Consider the following 14,091-nt stretch of genomic DNA (forward strand, 5'->3'; position numbering starts at 1 on the left):
TTCCATGCCAACAATGACATGAACAGTAGTAAAAAGATGGTTGAACAGTTTATAAGTAATTTTTCATTTGTAACAATACGAGCGAAGAAAAGTTGCTACTCACCATATAGCGGAGATGCTAAGTCGCGATAGGCACAATAAAAGATTCACACAATCATAGCTTTCGGCCATTAAGGCCTTTGTCAGCAGTAGACACACATACACACACATGCACACACACACTCACGCAAGCGCAACTTGCACACACATCTGCAGTCTCAGAGAGCTGAAACTACACTGCGAGCAGCAGCACCAGTGCATGATGGGAGTGGCGACTGGGTGGAGGTAAGGAGGAGGCTGGGGTGGGGAGGGGGAAGGATAGTATGGTGGGAGTGGCGGACAGTGAATTGTTGCAGTTTAGATGGAGGGCAGGAGAGAAGGTGCGGAGGGGGAGGGGGTAAGTAGTGGAAAGGAGAGAAATAAAAACAAAAATAAATTAAAAGACTGGGTGTGACGGTGAAATGACGGCTGTGTAGTGCTGGAATTCGTACAGGGATGGGGCGATGGGTGAAGACAGTGACTAACGAAGGTTGAGGCCGGGAGGGTTATGGGAATGTAGGATGTATTGTCTGGATAGTTCTCACCTGTGCAATTCAGAAAAGCTGGTGTTGGTGGGAAGGATCCATATGGCACAGGCTGTGAAGCAGTCATTGAGATGAGGGGTATCATGTTTGGCAGCGTGTTCAGCAACAGGGTGGTCCCCTCCTACCATGGTATTCTGCTGTCCACTGACCCTACACAGCATACTTGTCCATCCTTACACATCCCCTGCTCCCAGTCCCTTACCTCATGGCTCATACCCCTGTAATAGACCTAGATGCAAGACCTGTCCAATACATCCTCCTACCACCATCTACTGCAGTCCGGTCACTAACATCACCTATCCCATTAAAGGCAGGGCTACTTGTGAAACCAGTCATGTGATTTACAAGCTAAGCTGCAACCAATGTGCTGCATTCCTTGTAGGCATGACAACCAACAAGCTGTCTGTCCACATAAACGGCCACCGACAAACTGTGGCCAAAAAACAAGTGGACCACCCTGTTGCTGAACACAGTGCCAAACATAATACCTCTCATCTCAATAACTGCTTCACAGCCTGTGCCATATGGATCCTTCCCACCAACACCAGATTTTCTGAATTGTGCAGGTGGGAACTTTCCCTGCAATACATCCTATGTTCCTGTAACCCTCCTGGCCTCAACCTTCATTAGTCACTGTCCTCACCCATCCAACACCCTCCCTGTTCCAATTCCAGCACTACACAGCCGTCATTTCACTGCCACACCCAGTCTTTTAATTTATTTTTATTTTTATTTCTCTCCTTTCCGCTACTTACCCCCTCCCCCCTCCGTGCTTCTCTCCTGCCCTCCGTCTAAACTGTAATAATTCACTGTCTGCCACTCCCACCATACTATCCCTCCCCCTCCCCACCCCAGCCTCCTCCTTACCCTCACCCAGTCGCCACTCCCATCATGCACTGGTGCTGCTGCTCGCAGTGTAGTTTCATCTCTCTGAGACTGCAGACGTGTGTGCAAGTTGCGCTTGCGTGAGTGAGTGTGCATGTGTGTATGTGTCTGCTGCTGACAAAGGGCTTCGTGGCCAAAAGCTATGATTGTGTGAATCTTTTATTGTGCCTGTCGCCACTCAGCATCTCTGCTATATGGTGAGTAGCAACTTTCCTTCCCTCGTATTGTTACATTCCATCCCGGATTTTCCTTTGTTTCTGATTTGTGATGTTTGCACTTAAATAAATAATCGTGTGGTTAAATTTCTAACCTCGTGCATATTTCTAAGGTAAGTGCTCCATTCCATTGCACTCCTGTCTATTTCGCTTTTCAACTTAAGTGGTAACATGCACCATGCAGTAAGCACTGATGGCACAGCATGTGTATCCACAATTTCATTGACAGTGAAGAGAGAAAACCCTTCTGCCCAGCTAGCAAGGCTGTGCAAATTTAACTTTTTTCTTGAGGGAAATAAACTTTGGTATGTGGTGCAATAGTAACATCTTAGTTATTCAGTAAAGAAAGGTTCTAAACATATAATATTAGTTTTGTTAGAAGTTCATACTTAATAATAAAAACACAAAATATGTTTGTTCGACAGTATTTCGTCTGATGTCTGACTATGGTCTTATAAGCTGAAAACTAGTTCACATTGTAAATAAATATTGTAGAACATGCACATTGTTGCTGCAGCTGTGACTGAAATGATTAGATGTCTGTGTAATTGTGTGTGTGTGTGAGTGTGCACTTACACTAGGAGAAGAGTGATATTCTCAAAGCTAGTTAAGCCTCCATTCTGTTGTGTCTGTCAATGGGCCACACATCAGTCAGATATAGGTAAGTTTATTTCCTCATTTTTATGTGTGCTTTTATTTACAGTTCAGTGGTGCATATAATATTGGTTTTCTTGCAGTTATCTAGAAATCATTTGAACTTATGCATTAATATGCGCAATATATTTTTATGCATTTCTTTTTTTATGAAACACTTGACTGTAACTCTCAGATTCACTCTCTCAAAAAGACACACATCTTTTAGGCAAACAGTGTAAGTGTGTATGTGTTTACGCACATGTGTCAGTATCTGCTTGTGGTTCTTCTCGTATTTTTACATACTAGAACACTACAAATATCTTTGTAGTGCCTTTTACTTCAATTGTTGTTTGCAAATTGTTTGCAGTATGTAGTATTTACCTCTAATTGTGTGTAATTTATGTATAGTACTTCTATTATTTGAATATCCTAATTGCTCTAGTTTTACTTTTGATGAGTTACTCATTTTATGTTGGGACTTCTTGTTTAAGGTACAAGACATATATTTCAAAAAATCATCAAGTTTGACATGTCACAATTGATGGTTGAAATAGTTGGTGGTTATGATTGGGATAGAATAACCACAAAAATTAGTAAAGCAGTACACAGCAAAATTACAAACCCACTAGCTCCAATAATAAATCAAAGTTTTGAAGAGAGCTGTTCCCCGGAGGTACTGAAATAAGCCAAAGTCAGACCGCTCTTTTAAAAGGGATCAAGAAAAGTAATGGAAAATTATCATCCTATCTCAATTCTTGCAGTCATGTCCACAATTTTTGAAAAAGTTCCTGTTGTCCAAATCCAAAACTTCATTCCTAAAAAGTCTATTATTCTAAACAATCAATTTGGTTTTCAACAAGGACAAAGTACCATAAATCCACTGAACGGTTTCATTGAGAAAATAAATGCACCATTAGACAAGAGTGCTAAGATGGCAGGAATTTTCTGCGGCCTCACAAATGCGTTTGATCCAGTAAACAATGCATTGATTATTTACAAACTTGAAAGTACAACATTAGGGGCAGTGCCCTACAATGGCTTAAATCCTACTTATTAAACAGAAAACAAAGAGTTAGTATCTCTTTAAGTGGGCCAAATTATTATTCTGGCTAGTCCTGTTTCTCTTCTATGTTAATGACTTAACATTAAATATCAGCTCTCCACCAGTTCTGTTTACAGATGATACTTCTATCTTAGATGAAAATCAGGATTCGGGAAAAAATTCCCAAATCTGTGATAAGTACTCTCAGTACCCTAGAAACTTGGATTCAGATAAATGGGGTTGAGTCTAAACATATCTAAGACTCAAATAATGCAATTCAAAACCGGGCACTCAAAATGTGAGCAGATTAAGATTGCCCAGAACAACCAGGATATGGAAGAAGTTGACTGAGTCAAATTCTTAGGATTAAATCTGGGTAAAAATTTGAGCTGGCAGGCACACCTTAAGTAACTTGCAAAGAAAATGAGCAGCCTTGCATTTTGTAACGTGCAATAAGCCATTTGGGCCATGTATCTTCTTAAATTTATGATCTTATCCTTCTTTCGATCTTATTTGAAATGTTTTAAACTCTGACTTTATAGCACGTCGTACTAACACAGTTGTACTACAAAAAAATATATTTTTGTTTATGTGAATATATATTATCATAATTGGTCTATTGTGCTGTTGAGTGCGTTTCATTTTCTGTAAATTATTTTTGATTTATTGTTCTATGTTTCAATCTTAGTATAGCTGTATCTTTACTGATGTACTTTGGATCAATGTTAACTGGGTGCCAGTTGGTTGTATGTTGTCTGGCGGGAAGAAAGGAAGAAGAAATGTAAAGTTTTCTGGAGTTGTGTAGAGATGGAATGTATTTTGCTGAGTGAACATTGTAATTGATGGCAGCAAGGCATCTAGGACTATTAAAAATGAAAATTATATATGAATCAGTTTGTCATCTACGTTATTTTAAGTAACACACCTACAAGAGATCCTGGCTTCCAGACAGAAGAAATTCTAGCAACGGATTGAAGGAGATCCTTAAAAAACAAGATGAGTATTTTTTTCTTTAAAACTTCCACTAGACCTGGCCAACAATATTTAATTACTTCATGAACAATTACAATTAATGGTTTTCCAATTGTGAGTAACAAAGGATGTTGATAAAGTGGTGCCATTCTGACCAGGATACTTGTATGTTTGGATTTTTGACAGTGTTTATGATTCAGGTGACCAAAAAGCATAAAACTGTGTTGCATAGTGGAATGATTTTAAACCAAATATAGTTTGACATAGTACATGTGGAGAAGTTTTGAATGATACAACACTATGGACATACATGGTTGTAAATATTGAAGCATTATTATTAAAGTTGATGCCACTTACCCAGTCCAGGACAATAATAAGCGAAGTACCAATTAAATTTATTTTTGTATTTTCTCTGCAGTGTTGTGTGAACATTTTGATTGGTTATTCTTTATTGATAATTTATGAACAAATTTACAAAAAATGGATCATGATCCGAATAATGAAATAAATATGTCGAACCTACCAGCTTCAACTAGTGACTTTAAACAGGACATAAAGACATGTTTCAGAATGTATTAGACAATAGTTAACCAAAACAGTTAAATGAAATCAGTGAAGACGTGGGATTTTTCGACAGTAGCAGTTAGATTTGAGTCCAGACCATGAGAAACAAGTACAGTCACATGTAAGTAAAACAATGCTAAGTGAAAAAACCAAACTGTTAAATTTACAAGACATGTTTACTGCATTAATGCCATCAATGAAAAAAAAAAACAGTGAAAAACTGTCATCAATGGGAAAAAAAATAGTGAAAAACGAATGGTCAGTAGTCTCAGAATGTAATTCCATTACAGCAGAGTTTAATGTGCAAATTTCAGGTATTAAAAAAGACTTAGTTGGTGTGTTTTCTCAAATGAAAGCTACAGATGAACGTGTGAAAAAAGTAGAGGGGAAGGTAGAGGCTCCAGACTCCAAAATACAATCATTAGTGATAAAAATAGGGGAAGCGGACAAGGACCTCAGATCTTAGATAGGTGCTGTTGAAGTTAGGTGTAAAGATGCTGTTGGAGACACTAGTAAACAAGCCCTAACCTTTACAAATAAGTTAAATGAAAAATAGACTGTGTCACCTTAGATGTAGATGAAAAAGTTCAGAAGATAGGTGAGATAACAGACTCAGATGTGTCAGACTTACACAGTGATGTCACTATTATGAAAAAACAAGTACAACAGTTACAAGATGGGACTAATTTAAAACCTTCTGTAATGTAGGACACCCTAGCTTTCCTACTATGCCACTAAAGTTTTTACCCGGTGAGAAGCTTTTCCACCCAGTTGATTTTATGCAACATTGTTGTTATAGTTTTCTCCCTAGTATGAGTGATGAATTAAAAATTAAGTTTATTAAAAGATCATGAGATGGAGAAGCCTTGTCATGGGTCAACCAACTTGACTGTAGCAGGTCTAGCAGTTTATCCACAGATGAATTTGAAAAGTGTTTCTTGAAAAGGTTTTGGTCTGACACTGAACAGGCAAGGATAAAGAGTGAGTTTAATGGTCCGATGTACAGGAAGCAGAGAGGGGGTATGAAAGAATTTTGCAAAGACCAGATCATGAAACTTGCACATTAACTCAAATAGATGCACTTAAGAGAAGGCTACCAGAAAGAATTCAAATGGGGTTAGTTTATGGGCCAGATGATTCTGTAGAGCAGTTCCTAAAATCTGTAGAAAAGTTGGACAGGGTATATAACAGCTTTGGCCAATGTAGTACTGATTTCAGGAGGCCAAACTGGAGTAACCACAGTCATAATAGAAATACTAATAATAACAACAATTTTAACCAAGAACATAACAACAACACCCTGGGGAGGAATGGCAGGAATCCAAATAATTTTTGAAGTTATCAGGATGTAGACAAAAATGTAGGGACCACCAGTTTTATGAGAATAGAAATTCTGGGAACAGAAATGGTGATAGGAATTTTAAAAATAGAGGTGGACAATGGACAAATAATAACCAGTCACCCCCACATGTAAGAGATAATGGTAGTAGAAGTGGTAGTTTAAACTGAAACCTTCTCGGTTGGTGGAAACATTGGTGGACAGTCATTTTTAGCAGTAAACAGAAATGTAAAACCTATACAACACTGATTATGTAAAATTCAGAAGCAACACCTATTTTATTATTCTCTGATTACAATAGTAATGCATAAGGATGTTTCTCTGTTTGTAGTGAAAAAAGTTTTTCAATTATACCAAACGCCCTGAGTAACCAGTTAACATGTTGTTGTTGTTGTTGTTGTTGTTGTGGTCTTCAGTCCTGAGACTGGTTTAATGCAGCTCTCCATGAGACTCTATCCTGTGCAAGTCTCTTCATCTCCCAGTACCTACTGCAACCTACATCCTTCTGCATCTGCTTAGTGTATTCATCTCTTGGTCTCCCTCTACGATTTTTACCCTCCATGCTGCCCTCCAGTACTAAATTGGTGATCCTTTGATGCCTCAGAACATGTCCTACCAACCGATCCCTTCTTCTTGTCAAGTTGTGCCACAATCTCCTCTTCTCCCCAATTCTGTTCAATACCTCCTCATTAGTTATGTGATCTACCCATCTAATCTTCAGCATTCTTCTGTAGCACCACATTTCGAAAGCTTCTATTTTCTTCTTGTCTAAACTATTTATCGTCCATGTTTCACTTCCATACATGGCTACACTCCATACAAATACTTTCAGAAACGACTTCCTGACACTTAAATCACTGTTAATGTACTCATATTTTTAAAACATGTTATTTTATTACCATATAATGTGTGATAGTAGCATCTAATAAAATGTTATTTCATTTATATAAGAACTAACAGATGATATGCACTTTTATTTTTGAACCATTATCTGTGAACATATAGCATTGCTCAAGAGACTAAAACTACCTGTACAGTTGACTCTTTATCAGTTCCATCCACAGAGTAACGGAAAAATCTGTGTTTAGGAAATAAATCTCTCCAACAGACAGAAGGTAATTTTTTGGACTACTGCCTACTTAAGGTCATGTATACACTTAAACTGACCAAGTAACCACAGAGCTCTTGCACTCGTTTCTACTAAATGGGAAGTGTAAAGCAATGACTGTTCCAGATATTTTCCACTGATCAAACTGGTGCCAGTAGAATCCATTGCAGGCTCAGTCTTGTATTGTACAGACTGTCTTGAAACTGGTTAAAAAATTTACAGCTAACAATAAGAAGCAGAATACATCATATTATAAATTTTAATTATGCCATCTAAACCCCTCACTCTCATACTATTAATTAATTTCAAAAATAAAAATGTTCTTCCAAACCTCACTTCTACAAGGATTGGGTTGGAATCAATTTTCTTCAGCTTCTTAAGGTTTGACAGTGAGAGAATAAGATTTAGCTTATAGATATTATTTGCAGTAATAATGAAAATAATTATTTAGACTTGACTTTTTCTCTATGTCCATCACAGTTTCTTCTATTGTTGGCACAGTATATTCAAGGTATGTTATTTTCTTACGTGGTTACATGAGAATTTTGGTTCATTCCATTTGACACATTCACGTCAATAACATGACATTGCAGGCCTTTTTATTCACTTTTAAACAATTTCACTGCATATTTAGAATTAATTTTAGTCAAATTTAGTTGTTCACATTATTCACTGCTTCTAACAACTACCATATTAAAATTGCAACCAACCTGCCATGAAGAATAGAGATTTTACATATCGAAGAAACTATTTAACCTAACCAATGATGTTTGTATCAAAAATCTTTTCAGATGTTACTTTGAGAGGTTATTTAACGAATCCGACATCACTAGCTTCAAATGCAATTACAATTCTGAAATAAATCAAAACTATGAAAAATAATGAAATTAACATTATTTATGTTAGATCTTTCATTTGAGAACATGTCTGTATACTTCAATATCAATGAAATATCACTTTACTATTTGTTTATACATAAGCTGAAATATATATGTGATTTCAGAAAAAATTCTATGCATCAGGTTCCATTTTTTCTGTGTATCAAGTAATCCTCTCCTTGACTGGCTCACTCAAGTTATTTTTAAGTGGTCAGCCACTCACATCCCCTGTTCCTTTCTTGTAGCTCTCCTGTGGTTTTACCTGTTTTAATCCCAAGTATAGCACCTTTCACCATTTTCCATTGCATTAAGACCTATGAGATGGAGAGCTTGTGTGGGTCAATGCGAGTGAGGTGAGAGTGAGTGAATGAGTGTCAGTTTATAGGTTTCCTCCTCACTGAGAGACAATAATTTTAGTCATTTTATTCTAATTTGCCTCGTTTTATGTAAGGGTGCTGAAGGCTGAAGTTACACACACACACACACACACACACACACACACACACACACACACACACAAAATTCTCTCCTTAACTATATCAAAAAGAGATCTGTATAGCTTAAGGTGACCCACCCATCAGTTCCATTGCAGCGACACACTCCATAGTTATGTGCCACACAGTAAAATGTCAAAAGAATGAGAACATCAGTATATCCAAATGACTTAAACATTAAAGCAAGTATGAAAGTTTTACAGAAATGTGTTGAAACATAGTAGAGAAACTGTATAGATACACTGTGCATGAGGTCAAAATTTGTGAAAGTAATGTAAAACAGGATCATAAAAGCAGCACTCATTGGGATAGTTATCATGAAGCTTAATTCAAACTTGTAGCTCTCAGACTTTGGACACATTCTGGTGTCCAACTATTTTGCTGACAGCCTTGTAATCTGTTATGAGGGTATATTAACAAATAATTTTTAGGTGAGCTTTTTTAACAATTTAAAGCAAATAATTTCTGTTGATAATATTGTAATTCAGTTTATAATAATGTGTAGGAGACCATAGTGGAACAAACCAAATAAATAAAAAAACTCTTGTGTCAATACAAAACAGTCTTCACAAGAAAGCGGTCATTGACCGTGAAAAAAGTGACTGATCTTATTAGACAATACAACTCTTTACATCACACTTAAGTGTTCCTAATTGACGTCTCCAGTCTGCACAAACTTAATAGTTTTATATAAAAAGAATAGTCATGAAGTTTTGAATATCATCTCATAAAAATGAAGTGTACTTTAGAAAACCATTAAAGGAGTTAAAACAGAATGAAACATAGAGCAGTAATTAATTTTCTACCTTTGGAGGAGAACTCATTTATTTCAAGTGAGCATATGTGAATTACACAAAATAGAAAATAAACATAATCATCTACAAATCCAAGCCTGCATGGTTCATAGAGACTGAAAAGGACATGGAAAATGCTGGAATTACAATAGACACAATATAAAACAGAACACATTTCAGAAAGGAAGTTTAAAAGGCAGAATTTCAGGAGAGAAAGAAAACAACTAGATGAAAGTGGACTCAAGAAGAAAGGGAACAACAGTCTAAAAGGATGAAGGAAATTTGGAAACTAAGGAAATCTAATACAATGAAGAGTAGCCAAAGTTGATTCATCATACCCTCCAAATGGGTTATCGCAAGAAGAAGAATAAACAAAATTATCTAGGTCCTAATGCAAGCTGAAAGTATGTAATATTAAACATTAAATAATATGTGTACAGTGTGTGTAATGCATGCAGTGGTCAGTACTGATGAATGAATGAATACTGTAGCCACCCTTTTGCAAAACAGTGGTGTACACTGTGCGTGAACTGAATGAGGTTACTCTGTTTAAAATGGAATGACCTCATATTCGGGAGGATGGTGGCTCTAGTATCATCAATCTGATTTAGATTTTCTATTATTTCCCTAAAGTACTTGATGGAAATGTGGAAATGATTCCTACTATAAGGCCAGTGCAAACTTCCTCTACCATTCTTGTTCAACTAGACATGTAGGTAAGTGCCTGTATTTTCAACTATATCGATGAACATAATAAATGTTTGAGAGATTATTTTTGTTGATATATTAGTCTGTGTGGCCATCATTCCTTCCCATGTAACCCTCTTGCCAGTCTTTGTTGTCATCCATATTGTTCAAACCTTCATTGTTTTCTACCTTATTTGCTATTATGCTTGTTTATTTATCTGTACCACATATATTGATCTAAACTTATGCGCCTACAGCTTTTCCTGTGTTGATTTCTGTGCACATAGACAGGTCCATTACTATTTATGAATTTGCATACAACATTTTTTTTTTTATAATTCACTACACTGCAGGAGCTTTTCTCGATTGTCTTTCACCAATTTACTTGCAAATTTGACTGCCATTTTCTTTTCCACCCTCCAGTTACCTTGCTTTTACATAATTTGTTCACATTTTTGTGCATGTGTTTTTCGCCAAAGTGCTCTGACTGAATTTTTTCTGCTATCTCCTACATTCCTTTACCTGCCAAACACAGTAGACTACATTTTCTCCAGTGGCTTCCTCTTTCTGTTTGCCCATTTTTTTTTTTTTTTTTTTTTTTTTTAAGATTATGTCTGTTTTCACAACGTTCCACATCAATTTTTTTTGTTTTTCCAACAATCATATCATATGGGCCACTTTTCTGGTGAGAAAGTCTCACCCACTCATAACCTCTTGTCTGTTCTCTAGATTTTTGTACAAATTTTTGTTCTCCCACCACCCACCTTCGCCCTTGCATTCCATCCATTTTTCTATCTTTTTCCACCTTCTGTCTCTCATTTTTGCCAGTTCCACCGTCTCTACATTCCAGACCATTCTTTCTTGCCATAATGAATCCCATTACATATTATATCCATTCGTTTCAAAAATATGCCTTTGCAATATCAAAACTAAGGTACCAAAATAAAACAACCTTTTTGTTTTACATTCTGTTTTGAAAGTTCCGTAATTCCAATGGTATCTAATAAGTGATTTCATGTAATACATTAAATCTCATAAAATTTATTATTCCACTGGTTTACTAGTAGGTCATGCTTGTCCAATATATTTTCGCAATATTTTGCATTTACAAATGAAGCCATAATTAAGAAAATTTAGGTTAGCATTGTTATCTTTCAGTATTGTATATAATATGATGTATATCCTATGTAAAAGTCTTTTCTATTGTATACACCAGTTACTCATAAAATGTTACACTTTTAATTGTTAATTTGATAAATTTGCTCTGTAATTTTGTTGAATTGATTGTTAACAAACGTATAAATAGGAGGAGCACAAGACTCAAGGATGGACAATTGGAGACAGTTTTGAGAGCAACCACTGTGTTGCACGTTTGTGCAATAATGTAATTGTTGTAATACAGTTATGTGGAATGGGCTCCCACTAAGAAGAAATGGTGCAGCTTGTCTTAAATAAACCGCTCTAAAAATGACTTGGTACCTGGATTATTTCATGGAATTTACATAACTTGATCCAGTTAGCAGATGAAATGGACCGAGGCAACGACTACTTCAGCAGCAGCAGCAGCAGGACGCAGATTATTCCGAGTTACACCGAACTAAGATACATATAAGAAATCAACTGAACTGTATAAGTGTCGCTGCAGAACTAATTGCTAAAGTGTAATGTTTTGGAAACTGTTCTAGCAGTAAACATTTGCATTTGTCTCAAAGTAATTCTTTGAGTGGTGGAGGCCAATGTGATCAGTAAGAAACAACTCCATGATCACATTTCTTGATGTCTATGGAACACAAGAATAACGACCAATTTTTGAGGTTTTTTGTTTAAGTCAAATAATCTCTATTCGACGTGGAAAATTTTTAGCCCCAGCAAAATTTTACTGTCTTCCCCACATAACAGTAGTTTTTGTTACACATGCTTGTCCTTCAGAGTTACTTCCAAATGCCGAACACTGAAAGTCCCTGTCTCTGGATGTAATCCTGATCTATACCAGTCTCTTTTACTGTTTCAAATACAGCAATCTCTTGCAATTACCTGGCTAATATGTGACCTGTATGCCTCATTTGCTAATTTCCACTTCATCAAACTTCTCTCCTTCTACAAAATCCTGCAGTTATCAGCCCCTCACATATCCTTCCCTTCTCATCATCCTCCAACAAGTTTCCCCTGACCCGGGGTTTTGGGCAACTTTTCCAAAAACTATCCTTTTTCCTAAACCTCATCAGTCCTTTTCCTTTACCCTTCTTTCTTTCCCTTCAACCCTACTCCTCTTCCTTCCCCTTCAACCATGCCAGAAGAAGGAGACACTGGCTCCAAAAGCTTGCAAAATGTAATAACTTTTGTATGTGTGTTTTCCTGTTGCTGCTTGGTGAGTAGATTTTGTATGTACAAACTTTTTTTTTTTTTACCTTAATACCAGGACATGTTCAGTATCCCTGCAAAAGTGATCAGCAGATAAATAAAACTGTAGGATGTGATAAGGAGGGAGCAAACGACGATCCTTGTCACCATTACAGTGTTCATAACTGAGGCACACATGCTATGATTTATGTGCCTAGGTATCCAGTAACAACTGAATTCTGTTGAGTCTAAGTAACACAATAGAAAAACAGTTTCTTGGAAAGCGAGTGTGCACTACTTGGGTATATCCCTGAAACACTGGATGGTCCTGTGTCCTATTGCATCAGAATGTCCGAATGGGTAATCACTGACGTCGCACATATATGTTCATATGCGGACGAAGTCCATGGTGATAATGTCCCATGAGTTAGTGAGCTCAGAGGTGAGTTGGATACAAAGTTCTGTGAAGTGTTGAGCTGCAGTGGACTCCAGTGGATGGACCACTAGGCACCACCGGCATAGAGGGTGATGTGTAGAATGTACGCAGCGAAAGAACTCTGACCGATAGACCCCTGGGTATGGCTGCTGTAAGGCCTGGAGCATAGAATGCACTCAGTGAAATATCTCTTATTGAGGAACCATTAGGCATGGTTGGTGTAAAGCCTGAAATGCGAAAGGACAGCAGAGCAGTTGTGCGATGACCTAAGTATTCATCTGGTGGAAAGGCACTGGTGAAGGCACATGAACTGCGGAAGTGAGGTAGTTCCATGACCACAGCGCTGAAGGTTTGGTTCTAAACGACCCGGCATAATTGTGTGTTTCTATGGATTGTTTCTATCTGAGATCCAGAGGAAGTGTTGTTAGTGGGCCAGAGCTGTGGCATCCATGATACAAAACTGTTTGATTGATGGCTATGTCACCAGGGGATACGGCAAAAACTACTACAGTGGGCCAGAGCTGTGGCATCCATGATACAAAACTGCATGATTGGTGGCTATGTCACCAGGGGATACGGCAAAAACTACTACTACTACTACTACTACTACTACTACTGTACTGGAACAGTACATGCTTAATTGGTGTAAGTGTATGGCAACAATGCATCTTCATATGATACATTAGTTATGGGGCATATATTCCTCCAGTGCAGTCATATAAATCTGAGTAATGAAGAACGAAGAGGCAGACCATATCTCTGGAGGAACCAGGAATCACAAGAGAAGTGGAGGCTCTAGTGCTCACAAACAAAGGCATATCGCAACAGAGGTGATAGAGGAAAAATAGAAATCAGTTTTGGATCAGTTTTTATCATATTGCATGACATTTTGAACATGACAAAGGTAGCTGAACAGAGGCAGCAGTTGAAATGTTACAGGTGTATCAGGCTAATTGAGATTGCTGTTGTGGTCACCGTGGATGAGTGTTTGGGGTATCACTATGACCATGAGAGAAGGCAGCTAAAAAGCTGAAGAATCATCATTGGGCACGGTGATACTGCTTGTTTTTTGAGACTG

Source organism: Schistocerca cancellata, chromosome 3, assembly GCF_023864275.1.
Source record: "Schistocerca cancellata isolate TAMUIC-IGC-003103 chromosome 3, iqSchCanc2.1, whole genome shotgun sequence".
Lineage (NCBI taxonomy): Eukaryota > Metazoa > Arthropoda > Insecta > Orthoptera > Acrididae > Schistocerca > Schistocerca cancellata.